Source organism: Passer domesticus, unplaced genomic scaffold (assembly GCF_036417665.1).
Source record: "Passer domesticus isolate bPasDom1 unplaced genomic scaffold, bPasDom1.hap1 HAP1_SCAFFOLD_44, whole genome shotgun sequence".
In the NCBI taxonomy this organism is placed as follows: Eukaryota; Metazoa; Chordata; class Aves; order Passeriformes; family Passeridae; genus Passer; species Passer domesticus.
The window spans coordinates 1431016-1444291 of NW_026990160.1; the positions used below are offsets into that span (position 1 = coordinate 1431016).

The 13276-nt window shown below is 45.6% G+C and overlaps 2 long non-coding RNA genes across 2 annotated transcripts; both read left to right on the top strand.

Annotated features, from left to right (window-relative positions):
• The first annotated feature begins 6616 nt into the window (after positions 1-6616).
• Positions 6617-9515, top strand: LOC135292661 (uncharacterized). The gene is made up of 2 exons (XR_010354881.1): positions 6617-7872; positions 9241-9515. It is a non-coding gene; the product is annotated as an uncharacterized LOC135292661 (long non-coding RNA).
• A 2425-nt stretch (positions 9516-11940) lies between these two features.
• Positions 11941-13137, top strand: LOC135292658 (uncharacterized). Its single transcript, XR_010354878.1, has 3 exons — positions 11941-12081; positions 12194-12335; positions 12653-13137. It is a non-coding gene; the product is annotated as an uncharacterized LOC135292658 (long non-coding RNA).
• Positions 13138-13276: the final 139 nt, after the last annotated feature.

The following is a 13276-nucleotide window of genomic DNA, read 5'->3' on the forward strand; positions in this document are numbered from 1 at the left end:
TCTGCTAAGCAGGGAAAGGGTTATGGTACCCCTTTCTAAATGGGAGTTCATTTGAGTTTAAATGTAATTAAAGACATTGGTGACTATTGAAGGTGAGGAACAGCTGTCTGTTCCTACTAAATCTCAGAGAGAACATCTGCTCTTTCTAAAGTAGCCCTAATTTATGCTTAATTCCTTTATTTGAAAAAAGAGATCAAAAGAACTGCATAATGAAATTCCCTGTTGCTGGAGATCTACTTTATTCAAATTCTCTATAACGGGCCTTTGACATTCCTAATCACTGAACATGCCCTTTTGAGATTCCTAATGAAGACACAAAGTTATTACACCTTGCATCTAAAGATGCTGGCATAATTAGCAGTGGATTTAGCCCCAGCTAAAGCAAGGCTAACAATTGTCTTCTCTGCCATATACTGAGATTATAATTTTTCCATTCTTTGGCTACTGCTGACATAGCAAGCTCCTCTGAGGAATCCATTTACAGCTGCATTTGTAGCATTTGGGACAGCGCTGACACAGGCAGACACTGTTTGCACACCCTGAAATGCTCACTCCAATGCCACTTGGATTCCAGCACAGGCAGGGAGCCCAGCACTCTGCTTCTGCCCCTGTGCCCCCAAAGGCTGCCTTGCACTAAATCTGTGCCTCTAAGACATGTGTTGAGTTTTGACCTAAGCTGTGACCCCCAGGCTCTGCATGGCTCAGCCTCAAAACTTCCCAAGAGAAAAACAAGAATTCTGTGAGAACAAAACAAACTGATTCCCTGAAACAGCGTTTGCCACCATTTTCCCTAAAGGATCACAGATGTCCCTGAGCTCCCAAGAGAGGAGCCAGCTGGGGTATTTGAGCCCCTCCTTTCCTGCAGGTGGGTTCTGAGATGCCCCAGTGAGGGCTCAGCCCTGAGGCCGAGCGCTGCCCCAGCTCAGGTGCTGCACAGCTCTGCAGCAGCCAGGGAAACCTGCCAAATACACCTGCCTTGGCTGCTGGGCAGGAGGGACAAGCTCAGCACCTCCTGATGTGGAGGAGCTACTCTGCTGTCTGCTCACAGGCATTCCCTGTAAATACTCCCTCGGAGACCTCTTGGCTTAGAAGGGGAGGCCATACCTGCGATACGCCCGGTGACATCCAGCAGAGCTTGGCCACTCAGATGACTCCATTGGTGGCTGAACTCTTTCAGCAGTGATACTTTATCTACAAGTGAAACACATGTTTCTGCTCACTTGTCTGAGGTCATAGGAGAAAGGAGAGTAGGGAGGGAAAGGGCAGGGGCAACCCCATTTTATCAAAGAAAGTAAATTTCTGCTGATTTCTGAATTGTTATTGACTTTTCTTCCTGCCTACTTGGCAGGGTTTCAAATTCCAAAAGAAAAGCTCTCCTTTCGCATCTGCAAATCCAAACTCATCTCCTGTACCAGGAGCTATGTTAAAGCATTTCACATCAGGGACCTCAAGAGGAGTTCAGTCACATGTAAGAAGCAGTGAAAAGGTTTTGCATCCCAGAGCAAAAAGGAAGAAGCCCATCCTTGGCACACAGAAAGGCACTGAGTCAGGCAGTTCAGGACTTCACAGAGCAGCTGAGGTGGAGAAAGTGGAAACTCCCCTTGAAGATCTGCCTCCCCAACACTCCAATTTTCAGGCATTTTCAGACCTAAGTCTATGTGGCAAAGGAATTTAGAGCAGCCCTTGCCTATGTAGTTCTTTGCTATTGCCACCTTGCCCCACACAAAACAACACGTAGAACAAGGCATCGCTGCAGCTGGATTTAGACTTGCTTGTTACAAAGAAATTAACTTGGTGAATCATAAATTCCCCTTTGAAAAAAGAAGAGAAAGAAGAAAGGTAGAACATAGGCAGCTAATGCCTATAATGTAGAGCCTGCCAGGTGGCTGCTCTGCAGAAGCTCTGATGGGCCAGTGTCCCTGCATGCCAACAGCAAAGCTCTTCATTTGGGAATTCAAATGGGGACCAAGAAAACTGCAAAACCCCTTTCCCTCTGAATTGTAGCAAAGTTGTAGTCCAGGACTTGCTCTTCAGAGCTGCAGCACAGAGCCAAGGGCTGCTGGGACTGTTGGGCAATGCTGCTGCACATTCCAGCCTGCTGGGGATGGTGCATAAGGACTGCACCTGCACAGCTTCTGGTGGCTGCCAGCTGGAGCCTTCCACAGACAACAGCAGCCGCCAAGGCACTCAGCGTTCTCTTGTGTGGGAGAGACAGAGGCACAGGAGAGGAGAGTCCATGCCAGGGCTCAGCCTTACCCAGATGAGCAATGTATTCTTCCAGTGCGTTCACAGCTGCGGCATGAACCCCGGGATCCTTTGAGTTCAGGTTCTTTGTTATTCCCTGCACCAAAGGGATCATCACCGGGTTCAGGGCATCTTCCAGGAGGCCGATGATTTCAGCCAGCACGTCCAGCGCCTTCTGCTTCACTTTCTTGTGGCTGTCAGATATTCTCAGGACAAAATAATCAAAAATCTGTGAAGAGAACAAGCAACATGAAAGCTGGATTAGAATGTCTTTGTTTGAAGAGTGGATATAGCACTCAGCAATGTAAGAGATGAAAGTGATCCTCTCTCTCAGGTCAGCACTTGCTTGCACAATTTCACTCTTTTCCTGTGGGCCACTCACTGGAATGGTAGCGCAACCTCACGCTGCTAGAAAGATTTTCTTCTGTTTTTAAGAGGTTTGGTTGGGGACAGAGTAGTTCCTATTGTATTTCTTTCCATCTAGAAATCATTAAATCAATTCCATTTGTTAATGCAAAAGGCTACCTTTGCTTTGCAAGTATGTAAGCAGATATTTACAATGCCCATTTTTCTATACAGTTGCCTCAAGTACTGAGGGCAGCTATGATTTTGGCAAAACTATGGCTGGAGAAGATCTAAGTTTGATGTTGTCTGTCTCAAAACCTGTGTCTGGAGAAGGGCAGGGCTCTGATCAACTCTTCCAGGATCCAGACCATTTCTCAGTTAACTAAGAGGGAGACTAGAGACTAGATGCACAGCTCAACAACCCCACAGGGAACATTTCTCCTGGATCAACCTGTCTCTTCCATGAGCATGGAAAGATGCTAGAGCCATGCTACTGAGGCATGTGGTCACGTTCCTGCCACTGCTGAGCATGACAGAGCTAAATAAATCCCATCTGTTATCAGAGGAGCATAGGTAGCTCTGCCACTGGCATGAAGAGACAGCAAGGACCAAATTCCTGTCTTAAATGCTGATTGCAGCACAGGGGGAAATAAACCAAACACGCTTTCCATTGAGCAACATATATGAAGGACAGGAATATCAAAACAAAAAGTCCACCTTGAGACAGCTGTTGACCAAAGTTGCAAAGGAATTGCCTTGATACTTCCTACTCCAACTTGGTACTGTCTGAGGGTAAGAAAACCATGATTCAGCCAGGCCAAATCACATGGATGAGACCTGCATCTTTGTGGAATGGCACCTTGCTTCTAGTCTGGAACTCCTCATCAAAACACCCATCTGAAAAAGACTCCACTCAGATTAAAAAACCAAAACTAGTTCAATTTACTTCTCCCAAGTCAGGCAGCAGAAAATTGGACCTCTCCTAGCCTCCACAACCCTGCCCTTGCCACTGCACTGGATCATCTGAGCTGCAACCAATGGATGCCTTTTTGTCTCTCCATTTTTTGTGGAAAGCCCTCCAGAGAAGTTGTGTTCAGCGTAATGCAGAAGTAGACATTTTTTATCCTAGAGCATTTGTAGGGAAAGGAAACAATCTCGGGCACTGTTCATCTCTGCCAGAAAGATTTGCCTGAGGAAGAGGCATGTGAAGCTTGTCATGTACTTTGTCACATCTGACAGAAGTGCTCAGTACCGTTTGCTAGGAGGCAATGTGGCCTGGGGCTTCTTGGAGCCATCGTTCCTCTTCTCCACCGGCTCCTTGACAGATGGGCGTTCACCCTTCTGGTTTTCCATCCCCTAGAGAGACATAAAGAAACCCCATCAGTCTTTAGGATATAAAACAGGAAATCCCTGTCTAAAACACAAGTTAGAACCAGAATCACTGCTACCAAGCCCTAGGGAAACATTTTCTAACTTACAGAAATAAACAGACCAGAGATTCAGTGATGCCAACTCTTTGTTTTCAATAGCCCAAGGCAGGTTATGGGTGCTACCACAATGAGCAGCAGTCTAAAATCCCAAATTCATTAGTCGTGAGCACAAATGGGAATAATGCAAACTGGTAGGCAATGAGTGGTCTTAAAGGAAGCAGCAGAAAAAGTTGGACTCTGTGGGGGTTGGCCCATTGTGTTGGAAGTTGATTTCGTTCAACACTCACTCTCCCTGTGCCTGAACAAAGGCACACTTCCTTCTATAATGTTGATAAAAATATAAAATCCCCCTCCTAACAAACAAAGGATTTTTCACTGGATGCTGCTGAATTCACCAAGCTTCTTCCAGCTCCACAGGGCTTGACAGCAGGGCAGTATTCCCAAAAGACAGACAGTAATTGTAATAACTAGGATTGACTTGGACATCTTTTGTATATTTGGAAATTTTCTTGGTACTACTGCTTCCGTGTCTTTTGCAAAGACTCTGTTATCTTCAGACTCTGTTATGTTCAATTCTCACTTAATTGCTTTACTGGGGGCAGAGTAGGGAGAACATGGTGGGGGCTTACTCTTAAATGTAAACCCATTTTCTCCTCTTTGTGACCCATATTCAAAATATTCAAAGCCCCACTTATATTCCCTACTAATAGCAGTTTCTTTGTGGCCTGCAGATGATCATGCTGAGGATTAACAGCTCATTCCCAGGAGCAAAATGATTCAGCAGAAGAGGAATGAGATAAAGATACATTGGGTATGCTTGACCTCATGTAAGCAGTGGCAATACTTGCACAAAGGAGACATTTCTCCTGTCAAGCACTTACTTTCTTCTTAATTCTTGTAAGAATATCTTCCAGGTCACGCGTGGAGAGAGATTGTTCCAGAAGCATTTTAAATTTTTGATGGCTCAGCAACATCTTCACCATCTCCTATCCATAATGCCTGAGGAAGGATAGAAGGAAGGGCAGGAGAAAGGAAGACAGGAAGGGAGGGAGGGAGGCAGAAAGGAAGGCAGGCAGGAAGGAAAGAAAAGTGAAGAAAGGAAGAGTGTTAACAGAAGAGGCTGACACCTTAAACTCATCAGGTGCAACCCCTGCATGAGAAGGCATTACCTACTCAGCAAAGAGGGAGATTTACCTGCACTTGACACTGCACAGTGCTGTCAGCTGAACACAAGAGGCAAGAGGAGAATGTGGGGCCACAGAAAAATACCATTTCACTCTGACACTCTGGGTGTTCCCAGGGAATAAGCAAAACACATCTGCTGTGTTGTCAGAGCCTATTAGCAGTGTCTTGCTGCCATTGCACAAAAATTTGCCTTTCTTTAACTGGCAGGGAAGCCAGGACAAAACACCTCCTGCATCCTGTTGCTTATTCTATACTATATGTATGCACAGGGGTAGCTAGTTGCTCTGGTGTTCTTGGCAGCTATTAATGGGAATTTCATCATCAAAGTAAGGGGATTTTGGTGGTTTGGGTTGATTTTGCCACTAGGAACCCAGTTTTCTTCAAGAAGAAATTTGGAGGTCATTGAGCCACAGATAACAGCATTCTAGAAATCTGCAGAAGGGGTTTTAGAAAGAGTGAATATATTGTCTAAAGACCCCTGAAATATTTCTAGGAATGTCTTAAGTTAATGAGAAACAGATGTTTGGGATCCTTCAGTGATGAGTATTAGCCAACATTTCGGCTTTGTGTTTTGCACCTAAGGCCAATCAGAACTGTTGGACTGGCTAATCTGAGCTCTTTTGATCTCAGTAAAGAATCCTTCAAGTCACAGGAAGTTGGCAATGCTCCTTCTTGCTGGCCAACCTCGGGTTACCCAGTACAGTCATTTCCCCAGGCATTCCAGAGCAGTGGTCACAGCACCAAGTCTGGCTGAACTCGAGAAGCATTTGGACAATGCTCTCAGGCACATGGAGTGACTCTTGGGGTGCCCTGCACACGGCTGGGAGCTGGACTGGATGACCCTGATAGGTCCCATCTAACTGGGCATATTCTGTGATTCTATGACCCTTATCCACAGAGTGAGGTCACTTATTATTTCCTTGAGTTTCCACTCTTTTCTGGTTTTACCTTTAAAGCCAAACACAAAACGGTTTTCCTGTTTCAGGAAGTGAAATGAAGATCATTACCTTGTGTCTTGGTGACAGTCCTGAGCAAGCGTCCCTGCCACCTGTGCCAGCCTCTCAGCCCTGGCTGTGCCTGCCAGCTTCGTGACTCCCATTTTCTGCATCAGGGACAGGAGGAGTTGGGCCGCACACTTCCACGCCTGGGCGTAGCGGCTCCTGGGAAGGAGAGAGCAAACCCTGGGGCACGGGGAGAAGGAGCAGCAGCAGCACAGGCCTTGGCCAGAGCCTGCTCCCTGTCCTTGCTGGGGGAAGGGGGCCTGGCTTCTCCCTGCAGCTGCCGACACCTGCAGAAGGTTCTGTCCTCAGATAAACACAAAGTTAGCATTGGGCTGCTCTGTGCAATGATCCTGATGATCCTGAAGGACCTCTTCCAACTGGCCATATTCTACAGTTCTCTCATTCTGAGAACTAATAGGCTGCAGGAGGGCAGAAATAGGTGACAAGAGGAAAGAAATGAGGTTGATCAGAGAATGAAGTCACTGAGTTCCCAGAATGTTGTATTGTGCTTTTTGTTTTATTAGTAGTTTTATGGTTTGATTTGTGATTTGGTGGCTTTCCTTGGTGCTGTTTTCCTTTTGTCTCCACCTTTTCCCAGCTATTTCATCAGCTAGTTTCTAGTTTCTATTTCTCCAAACTTTAGCCATTTATTGAAACCGCTTTTCCTCCCTTGGAATGTTATTGTTTCACTGCTGTTATCTCCGCCTAGCATTTTTACTCCCAACTCTCCTGATTTGTTGAAAGTTGCACCTTCCCCTGAGACCTGCCCACACTTAAAAGTCTTTGTTCGCCCCTTGATCGGGGTCCCAGGAGAGGAAAAGGGGAAGTTTACCATCAAATAAAGTTTCCCTGGGACCCGTGTGCGCTGCCTGTGTTTTATATTGCACCGAAACAATTGACAACTGGGATTCAACGGAGCTCCAGTTGGAACCTGCCGCCACCCCTCTCTTGTCATCAGCTAGCCGGGAAGCGGCAGTTTCGCGTTCCCAACATGGGGCAAGATAAGATCATTTACGAGCTCCTTTTATGACTCTAAGAGGAGCCCATCGGTGAATTTTATGGTTCTATGGACTTTCTCCGCCCTTCCTTCTCACTCAGAAGCGGAGAAAGAAAGCTTGCAGAAGACTTGACTGAGTCAGGGCTTTACGCAGACAGCAGAAAAAAAGCTGCTGGGCTCCTGCAGCAAGGCAAGGTGTGTGCACTGGGACAAGCACACCAGGGACCCACAGTGGCTGCGCCCTCAGTCTTGGGAACAGGCTTTGGAGCACCAGGAACACCCAAGTCCCTGGAGGCAGCAATCCAAGGAAGAGAAAGTCCCCAGTCTGTCAGCGATCAGAACATCAGTTTCAGCGCACCCTGATGAGAAGTGGAAGTGCTGTGGTGGTCAACCAGCGTCACTCATCCGGCAGAAGTGGGCTGGCTGGACGGATGTCTCGTCTCCCAGAAAAAATCGGCCAGAGGCCCGGCGCCAGTGGGTGAGCTGTGCCACAGCGGGGGTTTTTCTCTTTTTTCTTTTTTCTATCCCTGGCGGGTGGAATTTTCTCAAGGGCCCATGGCCAGGCCCGTGAGGATCTTTATCTCTGGCACGTTTCCCTCTCCCACCTCATCAGAAGGTCCTCCTCTTGTCCTTCTAAGAAGGACAGGAGCAAGACAAAAGATTTTCACAGGTCAGCAGCACACTGGAATTCCCCTGTTCCCTTGTCCCTCAGACTTTCCAAAAACAACCCTTCCCCGCCCCACCTCCCTGGGAGCTGGCTGGCTGCACTGCTCCGAGCGCCCGGCCGCTCGCTGTCCAGGCCTCACTGGGGAACTGCAGCGAGTCAGGCCCGCCACCCCGCTCTTTGTCTGAGATGGAGGATGGCCACTCCACCTTAGACACGCTTTCCCCCCTGCCTTCTTTTCCGCTCCTGAATCTCTCCGGCAGCCCATCCTCCCCTGAGGGGGCCACATTCCACGGGGAAGGTGTCAGCCCGTTCCTGCTGAGGGGGAGGCGTGGGTCTGAAGCAATGTCTGCTCCTTCTCCCAGTTCCGCCTCTGGGGACGAGGACCCCAACCCGGCCCCTGCCCAGAAACCGCTCTCCTTGAGAGCCCCCTCCCCTCGGGAGGGGAGCCCTGCGGGGAAGAGGGAGAATTGGAAACCCGATCTGGTAATGGCAGTCTTGCTTTCCCCCACAGGGCAGCGGGCCCGGATCCATCCCCTCACATAACCCTAATCACTTGAGCAGCCGGCAATTGCTTTACAACACCTTCTGTGAAATTCAGATTGAATTAGCATTTAATTTTTATAAAAGACCTTTTAAATAATTTAGGATTTTAAAAAACCCTTGTAAGAAATTTTCAAATTATAGACTTGTGAATTTTAGTGATTTCAAGAAACAATAAGTAAGCAGAGAACCAAAAAAGAGAACAATTTAGAAGGTTTTGTTATTTTTATGCAACTTTATCTATTTTTAATAATTAAAGTATTTTAATTTTTAACTCTAAGAAGTGCTGCTCAAGTTTCCCTCTCCAGTTTCCTAGTCAAACCTTACCCAATGTTCCTTTTAATGTTAAATTTTATATTACTATAAATTGGCAAAAGCACAAATTTTAATTCAGTTTATATTTTTACAAAATTGACAAGTTTAAAAATTCAATTATAGAATTATTCTTTAAACCCTGGGTATTGCTTTTTTGCAAAGGGCCCTGCAAAGGCCATACTCACAGTGATGATATTAAAGGGTGAACTTACAGTTTTTGCTTTAAATTAATTAGAGGTTTTATAACAATTGAGTTTTAATAATAATTAGTTTGTTAATTTGAAAAGTTATTAATGTGATTTGAAAATGCAAAATACCTTTTTAAAGGTTTTTAAACAGTGCTTTTTACAGAAGTAAAAGATTATTCATTTGATTAAATTTATAAAAGTTCAATTACTATACAGGTTTTCAGTTTTGAAGAATTAAGTGGTTTTATTTTGAACATATGTTTTTGTATGGTTTTTAAAAAAATGAGTTGTTTGTCATATTTGAAATCATTTTGGAAAATTAACCCAGTTGTTCAGTTGTATCTTATAGAAAGAAGAATGTTATAACTACACCGAAGTCTACTATGCTACATTTGATCATGACCATTTTCTGAACTGAATTTCCTTGAAGAGAGAAAACCTTCAAACTTGAGTTTCCCAACAGAAGAACAAGACAACTGAAGTTTTGAAACAGAGAAGAAGATCAGCCAAATTGATGTGAAGAACATCTCATTGCTTTGCTTTGTATTATGAAATAAATTGTAGCTGTATTAATAAAAGAAATGTTAAATTGTTCAAAAAATAGCAACCAGGAGCCAATTGGTTTTTAATCAATTTAATACCATACCTTCAAGTTTTAAATAAGTTTTGAGTCAAAATGAAAAGAAAATTTATATTTATGTAACATGAAATAAATCTGTTTGTTTTACACATTGAACTCCTGGAAACGATGAAACATCTTTCTATGGAACATCCTTTTATGAAATGGTAAGCTTTCTATGAAATGTTAAATTCTTTTTAAGTTTGTCACTTTTGAGTTTTTGTTTGACAATTTAAAACAATTTTTAATTACCTTTTGAGCCCAATTTTTACCAGCTAATTATTCAAAAATTAAGATATTATTTCGCAGTGAATTGAAGAAATGAATAAAATGATAGTTAAAATACATAATCAGTGAAAAACAAGACAAGTATAAGCTAAATTAGACATATCCAAAATTATTTGAGTTTTTGAAAAATTTTTAAATTATAATTAGTTTTATTTTGCGTTTGTAAAATTTTATGATTTATTACACTAATACCTTTTGTTCTTTTAGATAAACTTTAATGTCCTTTTTGTATTTAAGAAGGGGCAGATGTTGTATTGTGCTTTTTGGTTTATTAGTAAGTTTATGGTTTGATTTGTGATTTGGTGGTTTTCCTTGGTGCTGTTTTCCTTTTGCTTCCGCCTTTTCCCAGCTATTTTGTCAACTAGTTTCCAGTTTCTATTTCTCCAAATTTTAGCCGCTTATTGAAACCGCTTTTCCTCCTTTGGAATGTTATTGGTTCACTGCTGTTATCCCTGCCTATGATTTTTACTCCCAACTCTCCTGATTTGTTGAAAGTTGTGCTGACCCCTGACCTCCCCCCGCATAGAAGTCTTTGTTTGCCCCTTGATCGGGGTCTCAGGAGAGGAAAAGGGGAAGTTTACCATCAAATAAAGTTTCCCTGGGACCCGTGTGCACTGCCTGAGTTCTATATTGCACCAAAACAATTGACAACTGGGATTCAACGGAGCTCCAGGGGGAACCTGCCGCCACCGCCCTCTTGTCATCAGCTAGCCGGGAAGCGGCAGTCCTAGGCATGAAGATGCTCAGGATCTTCCACAGGTGCTCAGCAGGCAGTAGGATTGCGGCTGGATGTCACTCTGGAAATGCCAGTGGCTCAGCTGAGAGCTCTGGCAGTGACTGACACTGCACTGAGAGGGGCCACAGTCCTGCAAGGGTCTTTCATCAGGAGCAAAGAGCAGCCTGGAGGGTGGGCAATGCTGGATCTGTACCACTGCGTGCTCATCCTTCACCTGAATGTGGAGCTGCCCCAGAGTTGCCATGGATCACTTTTTCTTTTTCTCCTCTTGCGTATATTTTGGAGCAGCTGTTCTATGTGGCTTTTGATGGTGATCCTGTGGCAAGCAGCCATTTGCCTGCTGTGCTATCCTCACAACTAATACTAACTCCTCATTCCCTGTAGTTTTATTTGGGGTTTTTGATCTATTTCTTGGACTGGTTTGCGTGGGTTTGTTTGTTTGCATGGGTTTTTGTCTGATTTGGTTTGAGGATATTGTTTGCTTTTTTATAAATGACTGGTGAAGTTTTCCAAACTCAAGAAAATGTAAAGCAGGCTTGACTTTGCAGAAATTACTTTGGGCTGGGTTTAGCTGCATCCCCCAGGCTCAGGATCACTAGTATATTTTCAGGTTTTGCTCTGCATATCAGCCTGCCCAGAATCTGCCTGGTGTTTCACAAATGGAGAAGACAATGGACATTGTGCCAAGCTTCCTTTCCAACAGAAAAACCTGGGTCAGCATGACAGAAAAGAAGAAACAAAAAATCACCAGTTAGAGGAGAACCAGTGTCCCACCATCTTCCTCTCCGCTGTTATTAATTTTGTACGTTTAGAGGCAAACGTGGGTCTAAAGCTTGCATCTCTCAGTTCCTGATGCTATTTGCTACCCTGCAGCCTTGACTGGCCCTGATGTGACTGACTGCTGGGCAAGTGGGGCTGGGGATGCACAGCCTGGAGAGAAGAGACACTGGGAGGCCTCACTGTGGCTCTGCAGGACTGGAAGGGTCCCGCAGGAAAGAAGGGGACAGAGTGTTCAGCAGGGCCTGTGCTGACAGGACAAGGGGGGATGGCTTTCAACTGCAGCAGGTTGATTGAAGCTGCATCTAGGGAAGCTGCTCTTTTCCACTGGGGGTGGTGGGGCACTGGCCCAGGCTGTGCACAGAGGCTGTGCATGCCCCATCCTTGGCAACAGGGCTCTGAGCAGCACGCTCTGGGGGAAGACTGCTCAGCTGGGAACAAGATGTTGTTCTTCAGGCTCCCTTGCAAGCCCAACCGTTCAGGGACTCCATCATTCCATGGTGTCTACTGTCCACTTCAGATGGAGCCTGGGAACTGTGATGTCACAGCCCACGCTCCAGCTGGAACATCCAGCGCCCAGCAAAGGGCACAACACAACCATTGGCCGTTGTGTTTGCACACTCTTCACGCTGCTCCTGCCCACTCTGCTTGCCACCTGCCCCCTGATAAGCCCATCACTCCTGAAAGATCCTTAGTGCCTGGATTTTGTCATCCAGCCCTGCAGGATGCTCCCATTTGTCCTGAGGAAGGTATGGTGCCATTCCATGGAGGTGGACACTCCCCACCTGCCCGGGTGGGCTGGAGCTCTGTGGGGATGGAGTGGGACAGGGAGCCCACTCTGAGGTTTTGCTACCTCTGCAGGCTGTCCCAGACAGAGAGGAGGAGATGGAAGTAGATGCAAAGATTGATATGGAGGAGGAGATGGAGGTGGATATGGAGGTGATAGAACAGATGGACGTTGATATGGACGAGTCCATTGAGGACATGGACATTGATTAAAAAGGTGAGGAAGAGGCCATGATCTTGGCATGAAGAGCAATGCCAGCAGCAGGACAGGCAGAGTGGGTCTCCTGCTGCCAGGCTGGGGCTGGGCTGGGTGCTCCCTGCTCAGGGACATTGTAGCCAGGGCACTGGATTCTGGTGGCCATCCACAGCCTGTCCTGTGCCTGCTTTGCTCCACACAAGCTCCATGCCAGACCCAGCCAGGCTCAGTTCTGCTAGCAGAGTCCTGCTGCTGGGCCAGCATGTGCCAGCCTAGGGGCACATGCAAGAGCCCTCTGTGCCTGACTGGAGTGACCGTGGCATTTGCTTTTCTTCCAGGTGCGATGGACATCACAGAGACATCACCCTTTTGTATATATGTTCTGCAGTTTGTTGTTGTTCTTTAGAATATAGAGTTTAGGGCAATTTTTGACTTCTGTAAATACGTTTCCCATAGTTTTGCTAGGTAGGTTTTTCTGTATATATGTTCTATCGATTGTTGTTGTTACAAATATTCTTACAATGTAAACATGTTCTGTATTTTTGCTGCTGTTCTTCTGTAATAAACAAATTTTATTTTTCACACCCCAGTTCTCCTTGCATTTGCTTCAGGCACAGGCAGCATTTTGCCAAGTTGTAGTTTCCACTTGCTCCAGGTTCCCAGGGCGGGAGGTCACAAGTAGATGAAGGGGAAAAAATCCACAATTAAGAGTGTCCATGACACCCAGAGCCAAAGAAGCCCAGGGGATCAGGAAAGAGGGAAGCACGTGCTCCAAACAACAGCAGAAATGTAGAGAGAGCTCTGGAGGGAACAAAAGAATGAGGCAGCCTGAAGAAAGGAAAAAACGTCTCCCCACAAGGTGTTTTGCTTTTTTTTCATTGAGAGTCTCTTGTATCATGTGGTGGAAACCCAGAAAAATAAAGGTCAGGAGAAGCATGGTTTATTGGGAACATTGCTGCATA